The sequence below is a fragment of the Schistocerca cancellata genome, chromosome 5 (genome assembly GCF_023864275.1).
Source record: "Schistocerca cancellata isolate TAMUIC-IGC-003103 chromosome 5, iqSchCanc2.1, whole genome shotgun sequence".
Classification (NCBI taxonomy): domain Eukaryota; kingdom Metazoa; phylum Arthropoda; class Insecta; order Orthoptera; family Acrididae; genus Schistocerca; species Schistocerca cancellata.
In genome coordinates, this window is record NC_064630.1 from 573561157 (window position 1) to 573582057 (window position 20901).

Here is a 20901-nt window from a genome sequence, read left to right on the forward strand (position 1 = left end):
AAGTAACTGTTACATTTATGAAATGTGAGGAGGAAGACTTGACAGGTATCATTTATTTATTTATTTTGGCTGTAGGCAACAATGAGCAAACAGCAAGCAACAGTTAAAACTGCACAGAGTTAACATAAAACTTTGAGTTACAGTAAACTGACAGAATAAGCTCAGCCTTGTGGATAGTACAATATACTAAACTAAGGAGATTACATTATGAAAGATACTATTCTTAGAATAGTTTCATATGCAGTAGCTTATTCAAGATTGTGTGGGTCTGTAGATACAAATGTAACTTCTATATTAAAAAGTATACTAAGATGTGACAGTTTCTGTCCTTACGTACAATTATATGTTCTTAATTCAAAAAAATACTCGAACCAAGTGGACTTAAAGTGCAAATTTTAAAACTGTGTAACAGCTTCTTTTAAGTATTCCGATATCACATTGTATATATTCACATCAAATCTGCAGAGTACGGATGTAACACACCTATGTAGGGAAAACTACTTGAAACCAGTTTGCAGCATAGCACTTCTTATGCTTCCTTGTACTCTGTGTGTGCCAGTATTATATGATTAAGATTGGCCACGTCAGGTTGATCCTGATCACAACTTTCAGAAAGTAGAATTCATATTCGCTGTGACTGTGTAGAGTAAACTCTGTCATTTTGCCTTGCTTCTTTGACATTCCCAATATATCCAATTTATATCTGTGAGTCTGCTTGAAGAATTTTGGATTTTTCAATTCTTGCGAAACACTATGGCCGTTCATGAGTATCAATATACAAAAAACGTACATGAAATGTATTCGCAGTTGTGAATGTGGAGAACCATCACCTGTATAATGGAATCATGACAACAAAAATTTGTGCCAGACTGGGACTCGAGCCTGGATTTCCTACTTATTGTGAGTGGTTTCTGAACAGGAAGCAAGTTAAATAAAACATATTTATCTGTAAAAGCATCAAAACAATGTAAAGGCTGCCCTTCCATCAGAACAAACATTAGACACAACACCCGAGCAAATGTGCAAAAATCTTTCTTAACAAAGGCCTGGCCACGTTGTCCCCAGTACCACTACCGGGTAGAAGCGCACAAAATGAGGGCGGAAGCCAAGGAGGAGGGGACAGTAGAGTTGTGGGAAATCCCAACTTGGTCTGGTATATTACATAAAAGAAAGGGGCATGTGTCCATGCACCTAACCGATCATGGAATACGGTATAAAAATGTAGCATAGGGAGGGAGTCTCAGACATCATCTGATGCAGATGGAGGGGGGCAGTGCCAATCAATTGTCCATCCACCTGAGGGGGGGGGGGGGGATGTAAAGATCGTGCAAAGGTAGTTGGCAAAGAAAGTGCAGTAGTACGGTTAGTGCTCAATTTCTCTGTGGGGGGTTTGTAAGTACTGCCAAAAGTCAAGACAAAATGTATTGCCATCAGTGTACAGATAAGTGATCATCCATCCCTTTGACCCAGTTTCTAGATGTCACTGGTGGTAGCACAAGTCAGGTGGTGGCCATCGTCATCCACTAGGTGGCAAAGGGGTATGTCCAACAATCTGACTGCATGAAAACGTTGATTTGTGACGAATTTTCCACATGCGATGTGGTGCCATGTTATCCAGACGTTGGAAGGAAGGAAAGGCTGGTGGACATGACACATAACCATGGGCCACTGCATTGATGGATATTTGACATCATTGTGGGTTTGCAGTGAGGCAGTGGATGTAGTGTGATACAGAAGTCTTTGGTTTGAGGAAGGCGCGTGCTCAATAAGTGAATGTGAGAGTAACCGAAGTCGACAATGAAATCAGAAATGTGCACCACATGGGGCGTGATGTGACCTACTGGTACCAGTGGGGATATGTACATGAGCATAAGAATGTCCAGAAACCTGTAAGGGAGGCATCCCTGTTTCACTGCTTATGCATGGAGGGCATGTACAAGGATGCCGCTCAAAGTCACACATTGGCAAGGCCAAGGAGTGTGAGAATTTTGTAACGGACCTTATAGGGTGTATCAGCCATTAGAAAGTATCCAAACGCAACCTGGAGACTGCGGCCGATAGCTGATGGCAGTGAGAGTGCCTGTGTGATGTGGACCCATCTTCGACCCCACATATTGACTGAGGTATCCGACACGTTGTAAATAATTGAGTCATCGGAGGAGATCATGTCGAACTGCCATGCGGCTGAGTTAGAGAGCATGCGGAAAACAGATGGCAGTGAAGTGTCACACAGTGAACGTCAAAATGATACAATGGTTTCATAGGTTCCGTACGCACGAGAAAGGTGATAAGTCATTATGTGAGAGGCCATGTCCAATGGGCATCGATGAGGATTTAGCCACATTCATGGTAATGCCCGCTGAAGTTCCGTGCGTTGATACCACATCAACTATCATTAGGCTATACAAGCATGACAGCCAGACTCAGACTTCCGTATGTCATCAACTATATGGCTACAACCTGTACCAAAAAGAGGAAGAAGCACTTTCGAGAACAATTGACATCGGGAAAGTGGAAGCAAAATCAGACGACATAAAACAAATTGAAATTCGAATAGACAATTCGCGACTCGAGGAAGCAACAGGAGCGATAGAGAACTACTAAGACATGCCGCTAATCCCAGGTACAAAAGAAGAGCAAAAAAATTGTTCAACACAGTGTCATAGTCTAACAAAAGGTACCTGAAAGCCTGCAACAACTAAAACGGCGTGCAGGTCTTCCGTCGAAAAACGAAATATATACGAGGGTAATCCCAAAAGGGAGGTTTCCTATTTTTTTAACAAGTACAGAACTCTATTTGTGTGGCAGTTGGTCACACTGTTATGAAGAGTGCTTCACGCGCTGTGTGTAAACATGCGCGCGTTGAGGCGCTCAGTCTTGGGTTGGCAGCCGTTGAGAATGGAGCTCCCGTTGGATGTTACCGCCAACTGCGAATTGCGCGCATTTATTCGGTTTGTGAACGCAAAGGACTCAGCGCCGACTGAAATCCATTGTCAATTGACGAAAGTGTATGGTGAGTCGTGCATGGATTTCAAAAATGTTCGTAAGTGGTGTAGAGAGTTTGCAGCTGGTCGGACCGAAAATCACGACTAAAAAAGGAGCGGAAGACCGTCAGTTTCTGAGGACACTGTGTTGAAAGTTAAGCAAAGCATGCGCGAAGATCGGCCGATGACCCTGGATGATCTCTGCACGTTGGTTCCTGAGGTTTCCCGAAGCACCGCTCACAGAATTTTAACGGAAACATTGAACTACCGGAAGATGTGCGCAAGATGGGTACCACGCATGATACCTGAGGACCCCATGTGGCAACGAGTTGATGCTTCCCGTGCATTTCTTCACTTCCTTGCAGCCGAACAGGAAATCTTTCTGGACTCAACTGTCACGGATGACGAAACCTGGGCATACCACTTGACACCTGAGACCAAGCAACAATCACGCCAGTGGCGGCATCCTCCTTCGCCAAAGCCGCGGAAATTCAAACAAACACAGTCTGCAGGTAAAATCATGACAACCGTTTTTTGGGATCGAAAAGGGTTATTGTTGGTCGACTTTATACCCACTGAGACCACAATTAACGCTGACAGTTACTGTGAGACTCTGAAAACACTCAAACAGGCAATTCAGAACCGGAGAAGAGGAATGTAGGACAAGGGCGGACACATTCTCGATGACAAAGCTCGCCCACACATCGCTCGGCAAATCGTTGCTCTCCTGCAACAGTTTCAGTGGAACATAATCATTTACCCACCCTATAGTCCTGAATTGGCGCCCAGTGACTATCACTTGTTCCCTAGGTTAAAAGAACATTTGGCCGGAAAGTGATTCAGCTCCGACGACGAGGTGAAAGAAGATGTTCATAACTTTCTGAACAGAATGGCGGCGAGCTGGTATGACATGGGCATATAAAAACTGCCACAGCGTCTACAAAAATGCATCGACAGAAATGGTGATTACGTCGAAAAATAGCTAAATGCTCAAGCTGTAAACTGATGTAAACCAAGGTAGAAATAAACAGGTCTATGCACTTATAAAAAAAATAGGATACCTTACTTTTGGGATTACCCTCGTATAAGAATATCTTCTGTGTAAGAGAAGGAAAGAAACTAGTGGAGGAAGCCTCAAGAGACCCATATATTGGGTTATGCCCCAGAAAACGAACTGAAGCACATTACATCTATATGAAAATGTAGGAGACGCACTTCGATAACATATGAACAAGGAAGGACTAAAAGGGAGACCAGACGGTAGACAGGACACAACGCGACAAACAACTACTGAATGGGTCCCATTGGCCACAGAAGAGGTCAAAGATGTCATTAACAGCACCAAGAACAAAAAAGCTGCACGCCCTGACAGACTTTATAGCGAACATTTATAAGATACTGCCCCAATACTAAAGCCAATATGGACAAAACTCTACAATAAGTGCTAGAAACAGCCTCCACTCCAAAATACGTGAGTGAAAACGTTAAGTGAAAACAACATATGGACCCGAATCATAGGCGCAATACTGCGATGGAACGAAATATGGATCTCGCATAACTTCTCCCTACCGGAGCCTATATTCCTATCAAACGGAGTCCTTCAGGGAGATCCACTGAGTCCTCTGTTATTTATCCTTGCAGCGGAAGAAACTGTGAGAATATCACAAAGGGAGGGTGTAATCTCATATGCATATGCAGACGATATTGTAACAAGCCCAACGGACATTGCAAAGTTACAAGAAGCTATAAACGATGTGGAAGACTGGTGTGTCGAACACGGCTTCGAAATAAATGTGGAAAAAAACAGAAATGATGACACTCCGAAATGTAGGAAGAGCACCTGAATCAGCCGAGGTCTTCATACTGAAGAGAAAACTGAATATCGTACCAGACTTCAAGTACCCAAGGGTGACAATATAAACAACCGAAAAATGTTTCGCGAAACATGTGACAGGGAAGGCAATGCAAGCAATAATGGCAATCCATGACATACAATACATTAGATCCCTTAGCCTACGGACAGCAACGGCACTACTTAGAGCAAAAATCTTACCAATACCGACACATAGTATAGAAGTTATAGGACCACATCTTACAGCGAAAAAACTACCGACACTAGGAAGAGTAAAGGCGACCTATATAAAGAAAGCAATAGGAGTGTCCAAAACAACACGATCCAGACTTTTATACTTGCTGGCGGGGGAGCCCTTCCTCATTGACGACCTACGGATAAGCCTAATGTTATCCAACACGAGCGCTTTGGAAAGTCTACAAAAACACTGAAGGAAAAAACCTTCAAAATTTTTAGCACAGGCGCCACGATTGACCAAACATGGACAAAGGAAAACTTCTTAATGAGACACGTGATCAACAGAATGGCAATCCATCTTAAAAAGGAGAAGCAATGTGTTCTATAACTAACTTCACAAGAAATCTGATGCAAAGGTAAGCGCTGTCGGATAGCACATTTAGCGAATTCAAATGGAAACTTCGACAGAGCAGAGGAAAGTTAACTAAATACAAGTGAAACTTCCTGGCAGATTACAAGTGTTTCACTAGCCGAATCCTAACTACAGGGCACACACCACAAGGCACAAACACTATCTGTGTACTTATTTAAAGAGCTAGGGATCCTCACTGTGGCCTCTCAATATATATATTCACTTAAGAAATTTGTTATTAACAACCCGAACGAATTCAAAAGTAATAGCAGTGTACATGGCTACTACACTAGAAGAAAGGATGATCTTCACTACTCAGGGTTAAATCTAACTTTGGCTCAGAAGGGGGTAAATTATGCTGCCACAAAAGTCTTTGGTCACTTACCTAATAGCATCAAAAGTCTGACAGATAGCCATATAGCATTTAAAAGGAAATTAAAAGAATTTCTGAATGGTAACTCCTTCTACTCATTAGATGAATTTCTGGATATAGTGAGTGGGTAATTTCCCCAACCCCCACACACAAAAAAATATTAAGTGTCATGTAATATTTTGTGTAATGTAATATCTTGTATAGGCACCTTTTATTAACCTGACACGTTCCACATCATTACGAAGTGTTGTATTCATGATCTATGGAACAAGTACTAATCTAATCTAATGAATCACAATAGGCTGGAATGTTCTGAGAAGGAGGCTATCCACGACACGACGACCGGACACTTTAATCACATCGCATATCGGCCATCTTGAACAACTCTCGCAAATATGACAGCACTGGTGTAAATCATGGAATTACTTTAGATAAGCTAAATCATTATGGTTTGAGGGGGCAGTGCACAAATGATTTAATTCATACTTAACTGGAAGAATGCAGAAAGTTGAAATAAGTGGTTCATGTAATGTTAAAACAACAGCTGATTCCTCAAACTGGGGGGCTATCAAATACGGGGTCCCAAGGGTTCTTGATATACATTAATGACTTACCATTCCACACTGATGAAGATGCAAAGTTAGTTCTTTTTGCTGATGATACAAGTATAGTAATAACATCCAAAAACCAAGAACTAAGTGATGTAATTGTAAATGATGTTTTTCACAAAATTATTAAGCGGTTCTCAGCAAACGGACTCTCTTTAAATTTTGTTAAAACACAATATATACAGTTCCGTAGAGTAAATGGCACAACTCCAGTAATAAATATAGACTTTGAACAGAAGTCTGTAACTAAGGTAGAATTTTCAAAATTTTTGGGTGTGTCCACTGATGAGAGGCTAAACTGGAAGCAACACATTGATAGTCTGCTGAAACGTCTGAGTTCAGCTACGTATGCTATTAGGGTTATTGCAAATTTTGGTGATAAGAATTTCAGTAAATTAGCTTACTATGCCTACTTTCATTCACTGCTTTCGTATGGCATCATATTCTGGGGTAATTCATCGTTGAGTAGAAAAGCATTCATTGCTCAAAAACGTGTAATCAGAATAATTGCTGGAGACCACCCACGGTCATCCTGCAGACATCTATTTAAGGATCTAGGGATCCTCACAGTAACCTCACAGTATATATATTCACTTATGAAATTTGTTGTTAATAAACCAACCCAGTTCAAAAGTAATAGCAGTGTGCATAGCTATAACACCAGGAGAAAGGATGATCTTCACTATGCAGGGTTAAATCTGACTTTGGCACAGAAAGTGGTAAATTATGCTGCCACAAAAGTCTTTGGTCACCTACCAAACAGCATCAAAAGCCTGACAGATAGCCAACTAACATTTAAAAATAAATTAAAAGAATTTCTAGATGAAAACCCCTTCTACTCATTGGCTGAATTTTTAGATATAAATTAAGGGAAAAAAAAAAACAAAAAAAACAACAACAACAACTTAAACATTAGTGTCATGCAATATTTTGTGTAATGTAATATCTTGTACAGACATCTTTTATTAACCTGACACGTTCCACATCATTACGAAGTGTCGTATTCATGATCGATGGAACAAGTATTAATCTAATCCGATGTTGTAATGATATGCAGATCGATGTCCTGCAGTGCAGTGCTTCACTGTAGAGTAGTGGGTCTACATCGGATTTTTTAGTTCCTTCTGCAGCCAGGAACAAACTACTGAAGTCTGTTCCAGCAATACCTATTCCATGGGCAGGTCATTTTTCCGCGATGACAGATCAATTTCTCCGAAATATCTCGTCGTTGCACACAGTATGATGACCGGCGAGCAGGGAAGCAGCAGGTGGGAGACTCAGAATGGGCTGTTTCAGCGGGAATCCCGTTAACGCGGCACGGCGTACGGCTTCGAGCGACAGCTACACCCACGTCACAAGCCTGCACCGTCTCGCCTGCACCGACGACGGCCGGCGGCGACCACAGCGCACCTTTCGACAGACGTGTTTACCCCTCAAGACACCAAGACCGCGACAGTTACTTCCAAAATTGGCAGGGACTTTGTTACGTACACTATCTAATCAAAATTATCAGGGTAGCTATCAGTGGTCATTAATATGGGGTATGTCCGCCCTTCGCCTTCGTGATGGTTTGAACTCTGCTGGGGACACTTTAATGACATTTCTGAATCTCTGTGGGGGAATGACAGCCAATTCATCCCCAAGAGCCGAGACCAGAGAAGGTACTGATGTTGGAAGCTCTGGTCTGGAGCGAAGTCGACACTGCAACTCATCCCAAAGGTGTTCATTGGGTCCAGGCCTCTGGATAGGTCAGTCCACTTCAGAAATATTATTGTTCACAAACCATTCCACCGCAGTTCTCGTTTTCTGACAGGGTTCCTCGTCATACTGACGCAAACAACCATCGTCTCCCAACCGTTCCTCTACTATGCGCAAGTACATAATATTGTAAAATGTTTCATAACCTTCCGCATTTAATGTTCTCTTAAGCGAAGTACCAGAAACACCACAATTCCGTGACATCACCTGTAATAATGTGTGTGTGTGTGTGTGTGTGGTGTATATACGAGGGGCGTTTGAAAAGTCCGTGCAAAGTCCGAGAGATGGCACCACAGGCGCGTATACAGGTCATGTTTAGTTAGTAGCATCTTTGGAAAGAACGCACATCAAGTTTCAGCCATATTGGTCATTTCGTTGTGTTTGGCATTCGTGTGAATCAAGGAAGTCGAGTGATTGTCAAAACATGGACAGAAAAGAATTTCGTGTGGTGATTAAACATTACTTTATGAAAGGCAAAACGCCTCAGGAGACTAAAGGGAAGCTTGATAAACATTACGCTGGCTATGCACCTTCGATTAGAACAGTTTATGAGTGGTTTCAAAATTTTCGGAGTGCCCATATTGGCACAAGTGATGCTGAACGTTCTGGACGCCCTGTGGAGGTTACAACTCCAGAAGTCATTGATAAAATCCATGATATGGTGATGGATGACAGAAGAGTTAAGGTGTGTGAATTGCTAGTGCTGTAGGCATCTCGAATGAACGGGTACACAATATTTTGCATAAACATTTGAGAAAGCTATCCGCAAGACGGATTCTACGATTGCTCACGATTGACCAAAAACGGAATCGTGTAAAGTGTTGCAAGGATTGTTTGCAGCTGTTCAGGAAGAACCCGCAGGACTTTAAGCGTCGTTTCTTCACTGTGGATGAAACATGGATACATTACTATACTCCTGAGGCCAAACAACAATCTAAATAATAGGGTACCAGGGGAGAATCTGCACCAAAAAATGCGAAGACCATTCCATCGGCCAGAAAAGTTGTGGCGACTGTCTTTTGGGATTCGCAAGGGATAATCCTCATTGACTATCTGGAAAAGGGTAAAACTATTAGAAGTGTATATTATTCATCGTTATTGGACCGTTTGAAAGCCGAGCTGCAAGAAAAAACGCCAGCGACTGGACCGCAAAAAGTCCTTTTCCATCACGACAATGCATCAGCACACACCTCAGCAGTTGTGGTCGCAAAATTAATGGAAATAGGACTACTATTTGTTCCCCAATTTGAGGAAATGGCTGGCAAGACAAAGATTTTGTTCAAACGGAGAGGTGACTAAAGCAACTAATAGCTATTTTGCGGCCGGCCGGAGTGGCCGTGCGGTTCTAGGCGCTACAGTCCGGAACCGAGCGACCGATACGGTCGCAGGTTCGAATCCTGCCTCGGGCATGGATGTGTGTGATGTCCTTAGGTTAGTTAGGTTTAATTAGTTCTAAGTTCTAGGCGACTGATGACCTCAGTAGTTTAAGTCGCATAGTGCTCAGAGCCATTTTGAACCAGCCAGCTATTTTGCAGACTTGGACAATTCCTATTATTCCGTTGGCATCAACACATTAGAACAGCGTTGGACGAAGTGTATAAGTCTAAAAGGAGATTATGTCGAAAAATGAAAAAGGTTTACCCCTAACACGTAAGTATTTTCTATTTTTGGACAGACTTTTCAAACTCGCCTTGTAGTGTCTTGTTCATGTTGTACATAATGCGATAAGGGAGAGGGTGAAAACCAGTACTGGCACATATTGTACTCCTCTCGAAAAGTATCGAAGGCGCTTTCGAGCTTAACGTTCCCATCCGACGTACGTATCACCATCAACAGTATCAAATGCCCTCACTTCGTGACACAATGCGGAAACGTTTGGAATTTAATCCAGGACGTTGGTACAACGTCAGGTGATTAGGGACTTTACACCGCCACCCCTCCCGTCTCCCCTGCCGTAAATGCAGACGGCAAATTGCCAACAGCGAGCGACGTACCCGAAAGGTCACCCATCCAAGCACTGGGCAAGTCCTATGGCGCTCAACTTCGGTAATCTGACGGGAACCGGTGTATCCCCCTTTGGACGGCCCATATCTCAACAGGTATTGGTTCCTTGACATATAATTGAGGGAATTTTTCTTCTGGTTTTTGCCAGTTCCACCTTCTACAGACACTTTTTCCTAAACATACTATATACCGATTGAATAATGAGGGGAATATTATACAATCCTGTCTTAGTTCCTTGTCAACTATGGCCCCCCTTTCACGTCCTTTGACTTTGAAATTGCAGTTTGGTTTTTTTGTAAGTTGCAGATAACGTTGTGCTCTCCGTATTTTATCCTTGATGAATTTAGAATTCCTAAGCAATTATCGAAGTGAACATTGTCTAAATCTCTTATATTCATATATTTCTTCGGAACCGAAAGCGATCTTCTCTCACAGAGGCTTCTAAGCAAGCATTCCATTCTTCTGTAGATAATTCCTGTCAATATTTTGCAACAATGACTCATTCAACTGCTCAATGTAATGCACCTGACACCAGCTGCCTTTACTGGTGTTAGAATTATTACACTGTTCGTGATGTCTAGAAGTATTTCGCCATCCCATGTATCCAGCATACCAAGTGGAACAAGTTTTTTAATTGTTGGTTCTTCCAGGAATATTAATAAAAAAACGAACAAACACCGACCGAACAGGCCTTGAAGGCCCAACAGGCCGACCGGCCGCCGTGTCCTCCTCAGCCCTTAGGCGTCACAGGTTGCGGATACGGAGGGGCATACGAGATGCGACAATAAAGTAATGAGACTGATGTAAAAAAAAATGTTGCTTACCGTTTTAGTCAAGTTTAGTATTGTCTCCTTCAAAGTAGTTCACTTCTGATTGCATACAATTTTTCCAGCGTGTCTGCCATTGATGGTAACTTTTCTGGAACTCATCTTCTGTAATATCCTCCAAGACCCTCGTCATAGCTTTTTGGACATCTTGTGTTGTTTGAAAATGGTGTCCCTTGACCGCCGTTTGGCTCTTGGAAATATAAAAAGATCGCAGAGAGCGATATCTGGTGAATAAGGCGGCTCTGATAGTACTGAAATTTGTTTTGAGGTTAAAAATTTCTGTACTGACAGAGCAGTATGGGATGACGCAATATCGTGATGCAGAATCCAATTATCAGCTAAATGGCACAGACACAAAGAAGTCTTTTACGAAGTCTTTCTAAAATTTCTTTGTAATAATATTGGTTAACTATTTGTTCAGGAGGCACCCACTCTTTATGAACAATTCTCTTGGAATCAAAGAAGCACACAAGCATACGTTTAACTTTTGACTTTGACATGCGAGCTTTTTTTGGTCTGGGTGAGCCCTTTGAGCACCATTGTCTGTGGATCGTACTAAAAAAACCAACTTTCATCAGCAGTGATAACACGGTTCAACAATTCTGGATTGATTTTCGTTTGCTCTAAAGATGGGCTGCAACATTTTTCCGTGTTTCTCGCTGTTGTGGTGTGAGATTTTTGGGGACCATTCTTGCATAAATCTTTTTCATACCAAGATCTTCAGTTGTTATTACATGAACCGTTTCTCGATTGATGTTCAGTCCTTCTGCAATCATTTTCACAGATAATCTTCGATCAGATCGTACGAGTTCACGCACCCTGGCCAAGTTGACATCCGTCCGTGAGGTTGATGGTCGTCCACTGTGGTCTTCATCTTCAACATTCGTTCTGCCTTCACTAAACATTTTATGCCAACGAAAAACTTGAGCTCCTGACATAACCTCCTCTCCAAAAGCCTTCTGAAGCTTGCCGTAAATTGTCGTCGCGTTTTCATCCAATTTAACGCAAAAAGAAATGGCATACCGTTGCGCAATATTATGCGGTTCCATTTCCGTGACGAGAGAGACAAACACGTGTTAACTTACCACAGCACAACTCACGACTGGGCAGTTGCATCGATGTGCCACTTGGACTAGAAGCAGCTTATTTACCAAGGTCAAAGATATTGTGCCTACGCAAGCCTGCAGGGTTGCCACATCTCGCAAAGAAAATCAGTCTCATTACTTTATTATCGCACCTCGTATTGTCATCACACCACTTTCCTGGCCGTTGTCAGTTTTCAAGACCGGCGCCGCTACTTCTCAATCGAGTAGCCTCACAAGGCCTGAGTGCACCCCGATTGCCAACAGCACTCGCCCGACCCAGACAGTGACCCATCTAATTGATAGCCAAGCCCGACAGGGCCTAACTTCGGTGATGTGACGGGAACCGGCAGGGTCGGTGGCTCAGGGCTCTAAATACCATCTAAAATTCTGTAATTTGGCCTTTGCAGCAATTGAATAGCCGTGTTTGAATGGCCTAGATGTAAGATTACGGCTGGTGTGGCGGCGCCGTGAACTGAAGCGGCGCCGTGAGAACTATGTGCAGCCCTGCGGTCTCGCGCAGCGGTTTCGGGTTGTGCGCGGAGTGCGACACGCCACGCCACCACAGAGCAGCAGGCAGCTAGCGACAACCCGAATAATAATACCCCGCGCAAACCACAGCGCGAGGCGGGCAGAATGCGGCATCGCACAGAGCGCTCCACAGTTCCTGTTGTCTAGAGTATTCAGTATACAAAGTTTTGATCACGAACCCATGTCTGAAAATGTACTGATTGGACATAACATGAGGTACGATGAAAAAGAAACGGATTATTTTTGTTTTTCTTAAAAGAATATTTATTTATTCATCATCAACTTTGTGCCCTTCAAAGTAATACCACTCAGATGTATTACACTCATGCTCATAAATTAAGAATAATTGGAGAATGTGGTGTCACACAATGTGGCACTACACAAAACTGGCGCTAATAGCATAGGCACATAGGGAACACACACGACACAGATCTATACGTCCACGGTATTGGTGATAAGTTGAGAAAACCGTCCCGAAACACAAGTGCTACAAAACGCCACTGTTTCCTCCGCATGTACCCCAACTTCAATATGGGATATGATCACCATGCACACGTACACAGGCCGTACAACGGGTTGGCATACTCTGGATCAGGTGGTCGAGCAGCTGCAGGAGTATAGCCTCCCATTCTTGCAGCAGTGCCTGTCGGAGCTGCTGAAGTGTCGTAGGGGTTTGAAGACGTGCAGCAATACGTCGACTGAGAGCATCCCAGACGTGCTCATTGGGGTTTAGGTCTGGAGAACAGGCAGGCCATTCCATTTGCCTGATATCTTCTGTTTCAAGGTACTCCTCCACGATTGCAGCTCGGTGGGGCCGTTCGTAATTATCCATCAGGAGGAAGGTGGGACCAACTGAATCCCTGAAAAGGCGGACATACTGGTGCAAAATGACGTCCCGATACGCCTGACCTGTTACAGTTCCTCTGTCAAAGACATGCAGGGGCGTACGTGCACCAATCATAATCCCACCCTACACCATAAAACCACGACCTCCATACAGGTCCCTTTCAAGGACATTAAGGGGTTGGTATCTGGCTCCTGGTTCACGCCAGATGGAAACCCGGTGAGAATCACTGTTCAGACTATACCTGGACTCATCTGTGAACATAACCTGGGACCACTGTTCCTATGACCGTGTACTGTTTTCTTGACACAAGGCTTTATGCGCTCTCCTGTGGCCAGGGGTCAGTGGAATGCACCTTGCAGATCTCCGGGCGAATAAACCATGTCTGTTCAGTCGTCTGTAGACTGTGTGCCTGGAGACAACTGTTCCAGTTAAGGTCCGGAGCAAGGCTACCTGTAGTATTCCGAGGCCGTCTGCGGGCACTGATGGTGAGATATCGGTCTTCTTGTGGTGTTTTACTCTGTGGACGTCCCGTACTGTAGCTCCTGGACACGTTTCCTGTCTGCTGGAATCTTGAGAGCACACTTTGTGGCACACGGAGGGCCGGCGCTACGACCTCTGTGTTTGACCAGCCTCCAGTCGTCCTAGTATTCTACCCCTCATAAAGTCATCAACATGTGTTCTTTGAGCCATTTTCAACACACAGTCACCATTAGCACGTCTGAAAACATCTGAACACTTACTCGCTGCACAGTACTCTGACGTGCACCAACACACCTATGCGTGAGTGTACATTTGTACCAGCGCTTTTCCCAATCTTGGAAGCACTTCTGGGACTCACTTTCGTTATGGTATTCTGCTCCTTCAGCCATTCTGTTTTCATCTCATCTGTGGTGCAAAATAACGTCCTTTCGTGGAAAAAGAAGTGGTGGGGGCCATGTCCGGTCAATACGGTGCCTGAAGCAGCATAACGTTGTTTTTCTTCATTATATTTTTACCAATAGATCACGAACAAGCATTGAGGTTCAAATGGTTCAAATGGCTCTGAGCACTATGAGACTTAACTGCTGTGGTCATCTGTCCCCTAGAACTTAGAACTACTTAAACCTAACTAAGCTAAGGACATCACACACATCCATGCCCGAGGCAGGATTCGAACCTGCGACCGTAGCGGTCGCGCGGTTCCAGACTGTAGCGCCTAGAACCGCTCGGTCACCCCGGCCGGCAAGCATTGAGGTGTGGGCGAGAGCATTACGGTGATGCAATTTGCCACATTTCTGATCGTTTCCTTCCGACTGCTTGACGGAAACGGTGCATAACTTCCAGGCAGTATTTCTTATTGACCGTACGACCATTAGGCACAATCCTATGGTAATCGAAGAAAACGGTGAGAAGAACCTTCACATGTGATCGAACTTGACGAATTTTTTCGGCCTTGGCTCTACAGACAGTTTCCATTGGGACTATTGGGTCTTGAACTCTATGTCATATCCGCATATTCATGTTTCGTCACCTTCTTTGCCGGCCTCTGTGGCCGAGAGGTTCTAGGCGCTTCAGTCCGGAACCGCGCGACTACTACGGTCGCAGGTTCGAATCCTGCCTCGGGCATGGATGTGTGTGACTTCCTTAGGTTAGTTAGGTTTAAGTAGTTCTAAGTCTAGGGGACTGATGACCTCAGATGTTAAGTCCTATAGTGCTTAGAGCCATTTTCCACCTTCAAAAGTTTTCGATTATTGCTGACTTCACTCAGCTGTTCCTGAGCGATGTCTAAGCAACTTCGTTTTCGTTCGAAATTCAACAATTTCTGAACAAACTTTGCTGCTACACGTTTCGTGCTCAAAACATCCGAAAAAACTGCTTGGCATGTGCCAACATCATCAGCAAACCTCTCTGTTGGTAGATCGGCGATTTTCCAGTACCATTGTCTTTACATCTTCCACATTGTCGTCGTAATTGTGCTAGAGCGTCCAGGCCGGTCGTCATCTTCAACGTCTTGTCGGCCCCCTTTAAAACGTATACACTACTAGCAAACTCTTGTCTTACGCATTGTAGCTCGCCAAAAGTAACAGTAAACATTCCGGACGCGGTGCTGCAGTTTATTCCATTTTTCAAGCAAAATTTAATGTAAATTCTCTGATAAATCTGTTCCGAAAGTAAAAGTTCGCCCCAACACTTGAAAACACACATAACCTTTTCGACTGTTTACAATAAACTAAGTATTAAAAGAGCTGAAAACGCAAACAGTCATCACGAACATCTTAATCAATGATACAGATTACCCTCCCAAGAGCCCTCATATTGCCAAACATTCGAATACTACAGTTTGATACTAATTATTATGCGAATTACGCAGCAGTTAATAAGGACGTTCTGATTAGAAGCCAAATAGGAAGATCATGACTACATCAGATTCAAGTATACTTAATATCCAGACAATATAATTAGTAGGAATATTTTTTGTTAAGACTGAAGCCACTAATTAGCTAAATTCCTTAATGACTATCAATGTTCACTAGAATTTACATTTGCTTCATATTCTGTTCGCATTGTATGCACTTTTTCATCAAAGTCTGCAGTATAATAGGGGAGCAACGTAAAATATGTGCATCATCGCTTGTAAGTAAAGAGAAATTATGCAGTCCTTTATTACAAATGTATATTTTCAGCCCTAGCAATAATTTGGAACATTATGGCACACTTAATTTGTAGCTCCAATGTGTGTAAGGAAACGATGCAACTTAGATTTTGCTTATAAATTAATCAAATGCAATTCGCGTTGTTAATTTCCGTATAGTATCTTGTTTCAAGCTTCTAAATTTTTTATTTCGCAAACTATCTATACATACTTATCAGGAAGTAACGCACCTAAATTACGCTATCCATAGTTTATCTCTGAGTATTAGTTTTGTAAATTTGCATCTTAAACAACACTATTCATTGTTACTAAAAGTATAAATACACGTGCAGCAGCACTGTCATAACGCAGATTGTAGCCATTTTTAACACCAGATCACTTTAAAACGTCCCGTTTCACAGCGCGCACACAAAATGAGACAAGGGCGCGCCGTTGTCAGGCACTGTTAGGGTTGTGACGTCACATATCATATTCGTCCGACTACTACAAAGGCTGCTAGAAGTCTGCAACTATAGGAGGGTTCACTGTGGGGCTCCGCAGAAGCGCCGCACTCTCGACTTTGAAGAGGACGTCCTTCGTCACGCACGAGAGAGCCCGGAGACGAGCACTCGAAACTATACACATGTAGTCGGCTCTTGTAGAGCAAACAGCTCGTTCTACATCTACATACACACTCCGCAAGCCACCATATGGTGTGTGGCGGAGGGCACCTTGTACCACTACTGGGGTGGCCGAACGGCTCTAGGCGCTACAGTCTGGAACCGCGCGACCGCTACGGTCGCAGGTTCGAATCCTGTCTCGGGCTTGGATGTGTGTGATGTCCTTAGGTTAGTTAGGTTTAAGTAGTTCTAAGTTCTAGGGGACTAATGACCTCAGAAGTTAAGTCCCATAGCGCTCAGAGCCATTTGAACCATTTGTACCACTACTAGCCACTTCCTCTCCTGTTCCACTCGCAAGATGAGCGAAGGAAAAACGATTGCCTGCCGTCAGTTTGCCCCGGCAACAGCAACGCTTCCTCCCTAGGCTGTCAGCAATGGAGGTTGGGGATGGCCTTAGCCCTCAATACATTTTATCACAGACGATCGCACATTCGTGAGTCAGAAGTTATAATGGATATAAATGTTGGGAGTGGCTTTATTCGGTTTAAATAGAACCTCTAATATTTTGACTTGAAGCACCTGAAGACGCAAATTTAATTTGCCAAACCGGTCTTGTTCTCCAATCAAGAATTATAAGAGTCGCAGCAGTCTTGTTTAGCAACCCGCCTCCGAATTGTTTCGATGTCTACCTTTAATTCGACCTGGTGGGGATCCCAAATACTCGAGCAATAGTCAAGAGTGGGTCGCCCTAGTGCTCTATACGTCGTATTCTTTACGAATGAACTACACGTCCCTGAAATTGTCTCCGCTGTATGCGTTCCGTGAAGCGAGAGATTTGAAAGATATCCGATCTTCAAACTTATTTTAGATCCAACTATACATCTCCGGACATGGGTTCCTTGCCGAATGTTATCTACAAATTCCCCTTTACAATCCATGGAGCATGTAACAGGAATTGTGAAAAACCCGACTTACTGCCGCGTCGCAAATAGATTCTTTTCATATTAAGGGAGTTCAATTAAAATTTTCATTTCCAAGAATACATTTTTAGGGCGAGCTATTAAATTACTTTTGCCGACTTCGCAACTTCTCCGTCAGTGACTGCGGGCTCTGCGTCCCATCTGTGAGGGGAGAACTGTTGCATTATTCCAGGTACGGCTACTGTAAAGCGCTTGACCCAATGTATTATACGTCTCTGTAGAGTTTGTTTCGGAATATATTTAGTGGTCTACAGAGTGTATTTCTCTTCTAAGTAGCCAGTTGCCACACCACTAAATCTATTTCATAGTTCCTACAGAGGGATTGTTTCTCAGGGAAAACACCTAAGGATTCTGCTGGTAGGTGGACAGTTGGAGTGATTTTCAGGTGACAACCCCACCCGTCTAAGCTGCCCCCGTGGAGTGTGAAGGAGAGTTCGCACTATCGTAATTTCGAACAGCGACGAAACAGAACGGCGTGCCTCCTGCTACTGGCTGTTTCTTCTCTGAAAATGTTGGCTATTTTTCTGAAGAGAAAACTTAACTTTCTTTCTGAAGGATTGGTTTGTTTTATTTGCTGAGAGGCAGTATAATACAACATATCCGTTTGTTTTCTAAATAATGAACATAAACTGATATTATAATTAGACAGGCAAACACAGCCCCATTATAGGATCAACAGGAAGTTCCCGTACCTCTGCGTATCTTTTTCACTTCATTAATAAATAATAATTGAATATCATAGTCGTAATCAGTGACACTGTTGGACAGTTGACCACAGTGTAGTACTAGGAAGAGCCATGCATCCCGTTTGGCTTTGACGTGTTCTTTCGATGGTTGTCTCTGTTATCAACCTCTAAGTCTCATTAAGAGCGCTGCAAGAAGTTCTAGTAATAACAGGATTTTATATACTAGATAGTTTATACAGGTTTGTCGGACATCGATATTTCAAAAGCATTTCCAGGCATCAAAATTAAGCTTTCACGAAATGATGAATCTGGAAAGGCGTGAGTAGCTTGTTGCGTAACTACCGCAGTTTACCAGCCAAAATATTGATAAAATTATGCCAGTCGGTGTGGCCGAGCGGTTCTAGGCGTTTCAGTCTGAAACCGCGCGATCGACACGGTCGCAGGTTCGAATCCTGCCTCGGGCATGGATGTGTGTGATGCCCTTAGGTTAGTTAGGTTTAAGTAGTTCTAGGGGACTCATGACCTCAGATGTTAAGTCCCATAGTGCTCAGAGCCATTTGACGAAAGTGTGATTTTTCCCTCCAAAATAACATTATGTACTTAATGACATTCTAAACTACTTGATGTTTAAGAACTTTCCAAAACTATCTGGTAAACGTACTAAATGTGACGCCAAAGTCTGTCGACACAACGCAGTTTCGTTAATGTTATTGTTTTCAAGCAACAGAAGATCAAGGTCATACTATTGCAGCTCCCTTGTCATGCGACAATGGTTATTATAGATAGAGTTGTAGTTCCACTGAAATGTCTAGTGGCGTTGCATACAGTACAGCACTATCAACAGATGACCAAAAATATCATCGTAAGTAGTATCTTTTTAGATATGTTTTCGGCTCAAAATATTTTTAAGTTACTGATGGAATCCAGTACGCTCTGGTGGAATCCAGTACGCTGTACTGGAAGGTGAATGAATGTTCAACAGCAACTGAAGTGATATCGACAGTGCTGGAAGAAAACATAATACGACCGCTCAGTTCTCAATATAGACTGCCTACCAAAAAAAAAAAAAAAAAAAAAGTTAAGCAAGCAGAAAGGGAGCAGGAAACGAAATGAAACTTCGTTCAGAGGGTATGAGGTATTGTCTCAGTGATTACGAAATTGAGTCCAATTTACAAAGAAGTTGGCAGCAAGAGCCCACTTATTAGTACGATGTTTATCCCGTCTGGCCTGGATGCATGCAATGATTCAATTGGGAAGGCTGTCGCAAGCCATTGCGTGCTCTTGGGCAAGCTAACCCTTAACTGTCATATTTGACCCTTGATATTCTGGATTTCAGTATCTGATAACTAATCTTTGGTTGTTATGTTTATCCAAGGAGCTTAGAGTGCATTATTTTAACCTCCTAGTGTTTATCTACGCAAACATCTGTGTCTTCGTTCAAACATCGTGTACTTCGTGTCTGCACGTATCGTACACCCATTTGCCACATGGGAAGCTTCGTCTCGTGCATAAAGGGTAAGTAAAGCATCCATCAGATGCTTATTCTTAGTAACAATCCCGAATAAGTAATTCTTACAGGTATATTTTATGTTCAGCGGATTTTTCACAATCAAATACTCGACCGTAAAAGCTAGATAGATAAAAATGTAAATTAACGTGGTAACACGTCATTATGAAGACTTGCTCGCTAAACATACTGTATAGTGCCATTACGTGGCAAAGATATAGTTGCGACTCGTAGAAAACAACCAAGTTGTGATTGTTGTCTTCAGTCTGAAGACTGGTCTTATGCAGCTCTCCACGCTACTCTATTCTGTGCAAGCCTCTTCGTCTACGAATAACTGCTGCAACCTACATCCTTCTGAATCTAATTACTGTATTTTACCACCCACACTTTCCTCCAATACTAAATTGCTGTTCCCTTGATGTCTCAGAATGTCTCTTCTCAACCGATCCTTTCTTTTAGTCAAGTTGTGGCGTAAATTTCTCGTATCCCAATTCTACTCAGAACCTCCATAAATTGTAAATACTGTCGCTGACCTTGTGATGGAAAGATATTCAGCGAAACTAAGTTTAAGGTATAGCGGGAAACACCAGTGTCTGCTACAGTAAACGACATTGTGAGATAGATAGAGACTTAAACCAAATGTTTCAATTTCTGACTTCGGAGTTTTACATATTTTGAGTTCAGTAAATTTTTGAACCTACTGCGCAAGAACTGAACTGCTGCTGGACGTTTCTAAGGTAAGCAACGGAGTTTATATTGAACAAAAATTTTGATCATTGAATCTCCAATGACATGAAGTATTTCTTCCTATATATTCTTCTTCTTTTCGTTAGCGTTCACATCGTCTAGGATGGGTTCCACAGTACTAAATTTCTGGCAACGGCTTTTTTTTCGTATGGCCAACGGGTCTTTGTCTCAAGACGGTACGTCTACGTAGCACACATTGGAAGAGTTGCAGCACTGAGCTAACAGCCACAGTTTATTTTTCAGGATTTTGGACAGGTATCAGTTCTTTGCATCGATGGCTTAGTGAAATGTTAGA

General features: G+C 42.9%; 1 protein-coding gene across 4 annotated transcripts in view; it reads right to left on the minus strand.

The window, feature by feature from the left end:
* LOC126189000 (myosin heavy chain 95F) overlaps positions 1-20901 on the minus strand; it is a 432971-nt gene that overhangs the window by 105998 nt on the left and 306072 nt on the right. The gene's annotated exons all lie outside the window — the stretch shown is intronic.